The following is a 10,782-nucleotide window of genomic DNA, read 5'->3' as shown; positions in this document are numbered from 1 at the left end:
GCAGGCGATGAACCAACTAATCGAGAAAACGACAGAATACAATATACCTGTTTGTTTAGCCTTTGTAGATTACGAGAAGGACTTTGACTCAGTAGAAGAAATAGTAATACGAAACTCGCTCCGCAAGCAAGGTGAAAATGAACAGATCCTAAAGGTTCTAGAAAAGATGTATGCGAAAGATACTGCTGTAATTAGACTATATAAAGATAGAGAAAAGATCAAGTTAGAAAAGGTAGTATGGCAAGGTAATACAAGTTCACCCAAATTACTTACAGCTTGCCTGGAAGAGAATTTCAGAAGGTTGAGTTGAGAAGAGAAAGGTTTGAAAAAGAATGGCGAATATTTTAACTACCTAAGATTTGTGGATGACATTATTCTTATTTCAGAAAGAGCAGAAGGCTTGCAAGATATGCTAAGTGATCTGAATGAGAAAAGTCTTCAAATAGGTTTAAAAAACGAAGAAAAGTAAAACCAATGTAAAGTTCAACACGAAAGTTCAAAGTAAAGAGATTATAATCGATGGTGAGTGTCTTGAAATAGTTGAAGAGTATAATTATTTAGGCCAGATGGTGAAAGTGACCAAAGATCATGATAATGAAATAAAAAGACGTATTACAATTGGTTGGAAAGTGTTTGGTAAGTATAATAAAATCCTGAGAGGCTCTCTACCTTTATGTTTGAAACGTAAAGTTTACATTCAATGCATTCTGCCAGCAATAATCTACGGGTGTGAGACTTGGAAACGGACGAAGGCGATGTAGACAAAGTTAACCCTAGAACCACATCGCTGTTTTTGACGAACTTGAACCACATCGCCGGGAGAATTTTAACCTTTTTTTTTGGAGAAAAAAACATGCTTAACTTCAAAACAGGTTTATTATAAAATAAACATTGAAAGAGTAACTCTTAAACTGTAGAATTATGATATGTAAATTTTAATTAGTACTTTATGTTAACCCTGTACGTGATTTGATGCAAAGTAAGGTAAAATCACTAAACGAAAAGTGTGTGCATGCGCGCGGGAGAAAATCTCCCTGCGATGTGGTTATAGGGTTAATGACTGCCCAGAAGAAACTGGAGAGATCAGTGATGGGAATAACACTGAGAGACCGAAAGAGAGCAAGTTGGGTGAAAGAGGAGACCAGAGTCATAAATATTGTGGAGGCGGTAAAAGAAAGGAGGTGGAATTGGGCAGTTTAGTGAGAAAGATTGATGAGCGATGGAGCAAGTGTGTTACCAAGTGGACGCCGCTAGATGGGATGCGTGGAAGAGGGAAACCAGACAGAAGGTGGAGAGACGAGGTTGAGAAGTTTGCAGGAGTGACGTTGCAGATGTTGGCGCGATCGTGCGAATCATGGAATCCTATGAAAGAGGCCGTTGTTCAGCAGTGGACTCAGGATGGCTGATTTGATATATATATATATATATATATATATATATATTATATATATATATATATATATGTATATATATATATATATATATATATATATATTTTGATCTTTTATATAGTATTGATATTAATAGTAAGAGGAATAACTGCTATATTCATATAGTGTAAGATATAGACTTTGATTTTTTTCCTAACTAGCTATACGCTTTTGTCCCATCTTTCTTCTTATATATTCATATAGCATAAAGCAGAAACTCATTCAAGATTTTTGTAACTGAGTACACGTTTTCTAATTCCTGATTTATGTATATACATATATATATATATATATATATATATGTATATATATATACATATGTATATATATATGTATATATATATTATGTATATATATGTATATATATATGTATATGTATATATATATATATGTATATATATATGTATATATATATGTATATATATGTATATATATATATGTATATGTATATATATATATATGTATATATATATATATATATATATATCTTTTTTTTTTCTTTTTTTCTTTTTTTCAAACCAGAAGGCGCTTGGCTGCGGCCAAACTCACCATCTTTACCTTATGTGCACGAGGAAACTCAAGACTATGTGATAACAAAGTGGAGACGAAGCCGGACATGCTACAGCGGGTGAGGCTTCTTGTCAGTATTATTCCAGTTTACTCTAAAGCAGACACAATAGATAAATCTAATTCCCCTACCCACCTTTGTTTATCAAAGTCATTTGATGTTGTTAAGGCACTACAATAGGACCGCTGTCCTTTGTAGATATAAAAGGTCTGACCTTTTTCCTCATTCGTTTCCTTTGCCAAGACTTTTTTCTTCTATCGTTGCATTCATTGTGTCCTTTTTTAACGTCGTCTTTCACATGTTGTCCTTTTACATTGTCCTTTTTTCTCTTTATATGTCCTATTATTCATGTTATCTTCTCTGTTATGTCTTATGTTTTGTTTCACATTCATCACAATGTCCTATTTTCTGTCTTGTCATTCTCTCGTCCCGTCCTATTTGTTTTTTATCTTTCTCGTTTTGTGTAATTTTCTCCTCAATTCTCACCCTATCCACTGTCATCTGTGCCTCTCTCTCTCTTCTCTCTCTCTCTCTCTCTCTCTCTCTCTCTCTCTCTCTCTCTCTCTCTCTCTCTCTCTCTCTCTCTCTCTCTCTCTCTCTCTCTCTCTCTCTCTCTCTCTCTCTCTCTCTCTCTCTCTCTCTCTCTCTCTCTCTCTCTCTCTCATTCTCTCTCTCTTTCTCTTTCTCCCTCTCTCCGCTTCCCCTACCGTTCTTATATTCCCCCTTCTCTCTTTTACGCCTTTTCATTTTATTCTCCAGCTTCTTCACGCTTGCTACCCTGAAGGGCTTTTTTACAATGTCCCCCTGTATCCCCCTATAAATCCCCCCTAACCCCCATTTCCCCCCTCTGGTGACCGTGTCCCCCCTCTACATCCCCCCCTCCATTCCCCCACCCCATCATCACTGACCCGTTAGTTTGCTACGCATAGTTATCATTGTAAGCTGAGGGAGAACCGAACAATTGGTGGAGAAGTTGGGGATAATGTTGGAGAGAGGAATGGTGGAAGTGGTGAAAGGAGTGATGGTGGAGAAGGGCCGGCTGGTGTTAGTAGGGGGTTGATGGTGGTGATAGCATTGGTGTTGGTGGGGGGGGGGTAAGGGTGAGTGGGGAGCTACTTGTGATGCGATGAATGTAATTATAGTGATGGGAGAAGGGGGGGAGGGGAGGGGAGGGGAAGGGAGGTGGGAGGGTCTGGGGAGGGGAGTGGAGGACACTGGGTGGAGGTGGTGGTTGGGGTGATGGAGGTGGTGGGAGGGTGTTGGTGGTGGTAGAGTTAATACAATGAATGTTAATGTTAGTGTCAGTGTTGTTAGTGTTTTTTTGTTACAATTAGTGTTAGTGTGGGTACTAGCGTTAGTGTACTGTAAGCCAACATTATATCAAGGTTAATGTTAGTTCTAGTGTCAGCGTTAGAAGTGGTATTGCTAGACGTAACGTGAGTGGTGAAGATATTTGGGAAGACTTCCAGGTTGGAGAGGTGAATTGGGATTTTTTTTTTTTTTTTTTTTTTTAGATTGTGGTAATTTGGTGGGGTTGTTGATAATAACACTTAGAGTGAATTGGAGTTGGGGTGACAGGGTGTACAGATGTGGGAGTGTGGAGGTATGGGGTGGGGTGGGGTGCGCAAGGGTAGCCTCCCTGACAGCGAACCCGACCGGCTGTGATTCTATCAACGATTGTTGTCAATTGTGGTGGGCCGCGATTGCGACCGTGTTGGCAGGGTCTGTGACGATGATAATTGTGGTGGAAGTGATTGTGATGATAGTGTACTCAGGGGTGAACAACTGGCTTATCTCGTCCCCATCTGCGATGATAAAGATAAGGATAACAGGGATATATTGTATTCAAAAGCCGCACCTATGCCTGAGATCAATGTCAAATCAATAAGGTCTACAACCTTAAAGCGTTCTTTGTCAAAAAACACCCTAATGACCCTTGAATCTCCAAAGCACCGGACCCAAACACACCAATATACCAAAGAGCATATCCAATACGATTGAGCATATCCAATCTCCCTGAACACACGTCGTGATTGATATGCTCATACCATTCGTCATGCCCTCTCAGTCTCTCATATACTCACTCTCTACGTTATTATACCACTGAAACCAACCACGCTCCATGTACACCTCTAGGGGAGGGATCTTAATGTCCCCGTAGCTCTACCTCTGGGGGCATGTGACACACGTCATTCTTGTAATCGCGTCTCCTTCCCTGAGGTCATCCATCTGGTCGGGGGACTTTGCTAATGAGCCACGGTACCGGGCCGGATACCATTAACACGTAAATAGAGCCATTTGATCCCGTCCTTCGCTTATCCGGACTTTACGGTTCCAAAACGTGGACGAGGGACTGAAGTGTGGCTTTCGTTGTAGTTCTCGGTTTGGTTTCGCGCATGCGTAATAAATATAAATAAATACATGAAAAATAAAACATTACAAATAAAGGAATACATAGAAGTTAATATATTAATAGATAAATGAATGAAACAATATAAACAAATTGATTAGTTAATGCAAAATAAAAGAATATATTTGAGTAAACTAATGAATTAATATGTATATATATATGTGTGTATGTATATATATATTTATATACATGCATACACACTGTAAATATATATATACATATATATATATTTATATATACATATATATATATATATACATATATAATGTTACACACATAAACGCATAAACACACTCGACGACGTAGCGGTAGCGTTCGCGGCCGCCACTACGGCGGTCCGAGTTCGAATCCCGTCCTGGACTGAAATAATTTCAGTATCGCTGCACTGTGAGTCGTTACTCCAACTCTTGTGGGTGGGGAGTTGTGTGTGTGTGTGCGTGTAAAGTTACAGCATTACCCATAGATCGGTCATATATGAGCTCTGAGCTCTCTTCCGGGAGGGAAATAGCTGTCGATCACGAGTCCAACACGTGATCCAATACCATGGTGAATCACACATACACATGCACACACATACCCCTTGTCCATTGGGAACAGTAACGGCCTGCAGTATTAGTGAAAGCGTGTTACGCCGCGATAGGGAAGTAAACTCAATAATGAAGCTTAGTAGATCGTACTAAAGGACTGAAGACGTTGCATATAATTGAAAAAATATATATTTTCGAATTTACACAAGTGAAATAGTACAGGAATAAGCACATCTAATATAGACCCACTTATATATATATCCAGCACCTACACTAGAAATTATCTTTACATATTTTAATTTGACAACTGACTAAAGAAACCTAGTCATTAAATATATTTATATAAAAAGATAATCTTTCCTAATTTGTGTTTAATTGTTACAATCTATAAATATACTAAACCCTTAGACATATCATATCTAGTATAAAAATGTAATATTTTGTAGAAATAATAGAAATCTGAAAATATTGCGTGACGTCACAACTGAAGACCAGCCAATCAGAAGAGACATGACGTCACGACTGAGGACCAGCCAATCAGAAGAGGCGACATGACGTCACGACTGAAGACCAGCCAATCAGAAGAAAAGGCTACAACAGGGGAGAATTGTCGAAGACAGTTGAACAGAATGTTAAGTTGTTGAGTGATGAGCCGAAGGCCGCAAAAGGCGAAGTCAAGCCCCCCTGCAAAGCCGGGACGGCCACAGCCCGGGGCTCGTGTTTCACTACTACTATACTACTACTACTATTACTACTACTACTACAACTAATAATGATAATAATGATAATGATAATGATAATGATAATGATAATAGTAATAGTAATAAAATAATAATGAAAAAATTGTGACCCACAGCTTCAATAGTATGACCTCTGAACATAAAAAAAAAAAAGTTCTTTACAAATTCGCATCGAACGCCACGACACACGACGCGAAGCAGGGAACCCGCACCGGACCTGCGCGCCGGTCGCTGCGCGCAGGACGGGCGCGCTGAATGACATCGAGATGAATGTCTCCCGGGCCCGAGCTTTGTCGCCTCGCTCTTCTTTGTTGCCTCTTTTTCCTCTCGTCAGACTTTATGGCCCTCGTCTCTCTCTAATTGGCTTTAGGGGGGATTCCATGTCCTTTGCCCCCGGATGTAAACAGATGCCTATCGAACGGTCTTCCTCTTCCTCTTCCTTTGCTTCTTCCTCTTCCTCCTCCTCCTCCTCTCCTTCTTCTTCTTTTTTCTATTTCTTCTTCGTCTTCTTCCTCTTACAAATGGAGATGTCCTAACAACGTGTGTGTGTGTGTGTGTGTATGTGTGATTTACCTTAGTCTTTGGATTACGTGTTGGACTCGTGATCGACAGCTGTTACCCTCCCAGAAGAGAGCTCAGAGTTCATATATGACTGATCTGTGGGTAATGCTGTGGCTTGACACGCACACATACCCTAAACTCCCCGCCCACGAGACGAGAGTTAGAGTAACTACTCGCAGCGCAGTGATACTGAAATTATTTCAGCCCTGGGCGGGATTCGAACCCGGACCGCCGTAGTGGCAGGCGGGAACTCTCCCACTGCGCCACGAGTCGCGCGCGCGCGCGTGTGTGTGTGTGTGTGTGTGTGTGTGTGTGTGTGTGTGTGTGTGTGTGTGTGTGTGTGTGTGTGTGTGTGTGTGTGTGTGCGCGCGTGTAAACACGCGCGAAAGCTCATGTTCTTTCTCATGAATTCATCGTACACCCTAGACCCCGACTATTTCAACTGTCATCTTATTTTATTCCTCTTCAGCTCTGTTTAGGTAAATGTGTGAGTGTGAGTGTGAGGTCTAGTGTGAATAGGGTGAGTGAGGGTGAAAGAGAGATGGGGTTGAAGTGTTGAGTAAAGTATGAGTGAGACAGACTTGGTGGTGAGGAGCTTACGCCAGGAGGCGCTGAGTACCTGCGGCCGAAGCCGCCATCTTCGCCCTATTATGCTCTTTAGGGGTTGCTGGGACAAGTGACAGTCACTGCTGGGAATAGGAGAAGAGTGCGGGATTCGAACCCACAACATCAATGTTGGAGTATGGGAAATAAGCGGTTTATTATTGAAGGATTGGGAGAGAGTTGGGGTAGGATTGGGACGAAGGAAAGAGTGGGTGAGGGTGTGGGTGAAGGGTAGGGACCCATTGGGATAGTTATGGGTGTCGGAGTCTCTCTGAATACAACACACCTATAGAACTGCCATAGGACAACCCATACATGGTGACAAACACCCCCATTATGTATAGTACATTATACTCCCCTCCCCCCTCCCCCTCCCCCCTCCCCCTCCCCCTCCCCCTCCCCCCTCCCCCCATATATTCAGAGGTATTTTGGGGGAGTTGTGATGGATGAGTGGGTAATACATTCGACTCGCATTCCAAAGGACGCGGGTTCGATTCTTGGCCCCGGACAATGCCTCGGCGGTATAATGAGTCAATGAGATACTTTGAATTGTGTTTAGGTCTATGCTTCCCCGGAACGGGAATTTGCGGGCATTTTGTTTCGTTTTATTATTTTTCGGGTTTTTTCATCTTATTCGATTTTATTTTGTTCTGTTTTACACTATTTTATTTTTTTTATTTCTTTTTATTCTTTTTTCTATTCTAATATATTCTTATTTTCTTTTTTATGTTAATCTATTTTTATTTAATTTATCTTTATTTTATCTTTTTTATTTTAATCTATTTTTAATTTCTAATTTATTTTTATATTAGTTTATCATATTTCATTTCATGATATTTTATTTTACCTTATTTTATTAATTCTATCTTATCTTAATTTATTCTATTTCATTTTATTTATTGCTTTTATCGCACATTTTCCTACCTTCATACCATTGTTCGAGATATCCAGTCTTCCACGTATCAAAGATGAATAAGCAAATTCAGACACCAAGAAATCAACTCTGACCTCAATGTGGGCGACTTCCCATGACACGAAACTCACCGAATGCTTAAAGGTACCTTTTGCTCTGCACGATTATTATCACTCAACGATGATCGTTCATGGCTCAACGATGATCGTCGAACGATTGTCTAAAGCCCTAATTCTTTGATTCTAGCGGAAGTCCTTCGAAGCAAAACATCCCCATTCAAAAAACAAAGAATTAGTGGTTTAGATAATAGTTTGACGATCATCGTTGATCCACGAACGATCATCGTTGAGCAATAATTGCACCGAACAATGGGTATCTTTGGGAAGAATCGTGGTGCAGTGGCAACGCGCGCGACCTACGGGGCAGACCCAAAGGACCCGGTTCGAATCCTGGACACCATGTCAGTTTCCCCTACGAACTGCGAACGGGAGGAATGTAGCTCAGTGACTCCTGTCGTAAGCTCTCCACCTTATAAGGATATGTAGGTGCTGTATATATGCGTATTTACATACACATGTACGTATACATGTAGACATACAAATGCACACATACATATACTCGTATACCTATTCATATATATATATGCATATAAACATATACATAAGTATACATATACTGTACATATACATATACATATACATATATACATATACATAGACTTGTACATATACATATATAGTGACGAGGGTGAGGATGACGTCACTGTCATCCCGAAGTCGTTCTTAAAGGACGAAGTCTCAAGTCTCAACAAAGCGACGACAAGGTCTCACCTGGACCTCCTTGGTCTTCACCCGGTCTCACATGGTCTCTCATAAACTCCTCCAGTTTCTCTCTGTAGGACGGGACCTGCAGTAATAGATTTAGATTGGACAACTTTAGGTTTAAGAAGGAAATAGGCAAGGTCTTGTTTACCAATACAGTGGTTAACGAATGAAATTTACTTAGTTACCATATACTGAGCGCTGAAACAATTGATTGTTTGGAAAGAAGATTAGATAGTTTATGGATACGAATGACAAGGGACATGGAACTGCCTAGTGTAAGCCTTGTGGTCTCTTACAGTCTCTCCCATTCATATGTTCTTATGATCCGGATTCCTGTTCTCACTTGTTCTCATCTAGTCTCTCCTAGTCTTACTGGTTCTAACCTAGTCTTTTCTAGTCATTCCTAAGTTCCTCTAGTCTCACTTGGTCTCTCCTGGTCTTTTCTAGTTCTTCCTAAGCTCCTCTAGTTTCACATGGTCTCTCCTTATCTCATCTAGTCTCACCTAGTTTCAGTTCACACCTTCTCTTCCCACCTAGTCCCTTTCAGTCTCTTTTAAGTCTTATTTGACCACTCTTAGTCTCATTTGGACTATCATATGTGACGTCATATATGACGTCATTATATGTTACGTCATCATACGTGACGTCACGATCGGTGATGTCACTCTCTCCAATGAAAAAAAAAAATCACAGAAACACCATATACCACAACTATATCTTGATTCTGGGGCTTGTAGCACCTTGGGCTGACCTTAGGGCCTCCGCTGAACGTCCTGGACGAAAGCCAGTGTTTGCCAAGCCACCCCCACGCCCACTCATCCATCCTGACTTCGTAGGGCGTGCCGCTTACGCCTCCCAGGACACGAGATCGCCCAGACCCTCTGCGTGGAGGTTCTTGTCCTGCGAACAGCGTGACAGCGATGGAGTCTGCTTGAAGGATTTTTTATTTTTTTATTGATAGCATATATCGTGAAGGTTATGAAACCTATGTACGGTATAGGAGTAAGAGATAGGGTAGGGAGTGGGAGAGAGGGCGGAAGGGAGCGGTCCAAGGTCTGTCAGCCAAAGAAGTACCGATGCGGTGGGGAGATTGGTTCCGGCCTCTTGTACCCGTGAGAGCTGAGGTTGTCGTTTTTTGGATGTGGGAATGGAGAAGATTAGCTCTGCAAAAGGGAAGAAACAAACAGGTGTGTGTGTGTGTGTGTGTGTGTGTGTGTGTGTGTGTGTGTGTGTGTGTGTGTGTGTGTGTGTGTGTGTGTGTGTGTGTGTGTGTGTGTGTGTGTGTGTGTGTGTGTGTGTGTGTGTGTGTGTGTGTGTGTGTGTGTGTGTGTGTGTGTGTGTGGGTGTGGGTGTGTGTGCGCATAACCATGGTCTTGGATCACGTGTTGGACTCGTGATCGACAGCTATTTCCCTCCCGGAAGAGAGCTCAGAGCTCATATATGACCGATCTATGTGTAATGCTGTCACCTTACACGGACACACACACCCAGCTCCCCGCCCACAAAAGTAGGAATAACGACTGACAGCGAAGTGATACTGAAATTATTTCAGCCCTGGGCGGGATTCGAATTCGGACCGCCGTAGTGGCGGGCCGGGAACTCTACCAACTGTGCCATCGAGTCGTGTGTGTGTGTGTGTGTGTGTGTGTGTGTGTGTGTGTGTGTGTGTGTGTGTGTGTGTGTGTGTGTGTGTGTGTGTGTGTGTGGGTGTCTGTGTCTGTGTCTGTGTCTGTGTCTGTGTTTGTGTGTGCGTGTGCGTGCGCGCGCGAGCGTGTGTGTGAGTCGCTGAAGAAGAACTGTCTTACGTTCTCCGCTGCCGAATGAGGACAACTTGCTTATTTGCTTCCTTGGTCGACCTCTCTCACGATAACCATCTCACGTCTTCGGCCTTGCACGACTTAATCACGACTAAGATTGTTGTCAGTGAGACGAAGTTGCTGAGGACTTCCGCTGAGTACTTCAGCAGTCCATTCCTCGAGGATCATACACTATGGAATACAATACAGGAACATTCAACACCAAACTCCAAGGCGAGGAGGTAATGAGTAGCTGCGGCCGAAGCCGTCACCTTTGCCCTATGCACGTCTTGGACTGTTGGGGGCAGCTAATAGACAGTCACTGTTGGAAAACGGAGAGGAAGGAGAGACTCGAACCCACAACTAAGCGAATGCGAGACCAGCACGCTTCCGATTACGTCATTGTGAAA

The sequence above is a fragment of the Oratosquilla oratoria genome, chromosome 15, assembly GCF_046742065.1.
Source record: "Oratosquilla oratoria isolate Oo_2021 chromosome 15, ASM4674206v1, whole genome shotgun sequence".
Classification (NCBI taxonomy): domain Eukaryota; kingdom Metazoa; phylum Arthropoda; class Malacostraca; order Stomatopoda; family Squillidae; genus Oratosquilla; species Oratosquilla oratoria.
This window is presented reverse-complemented; position numbering follows the sequence as displayed.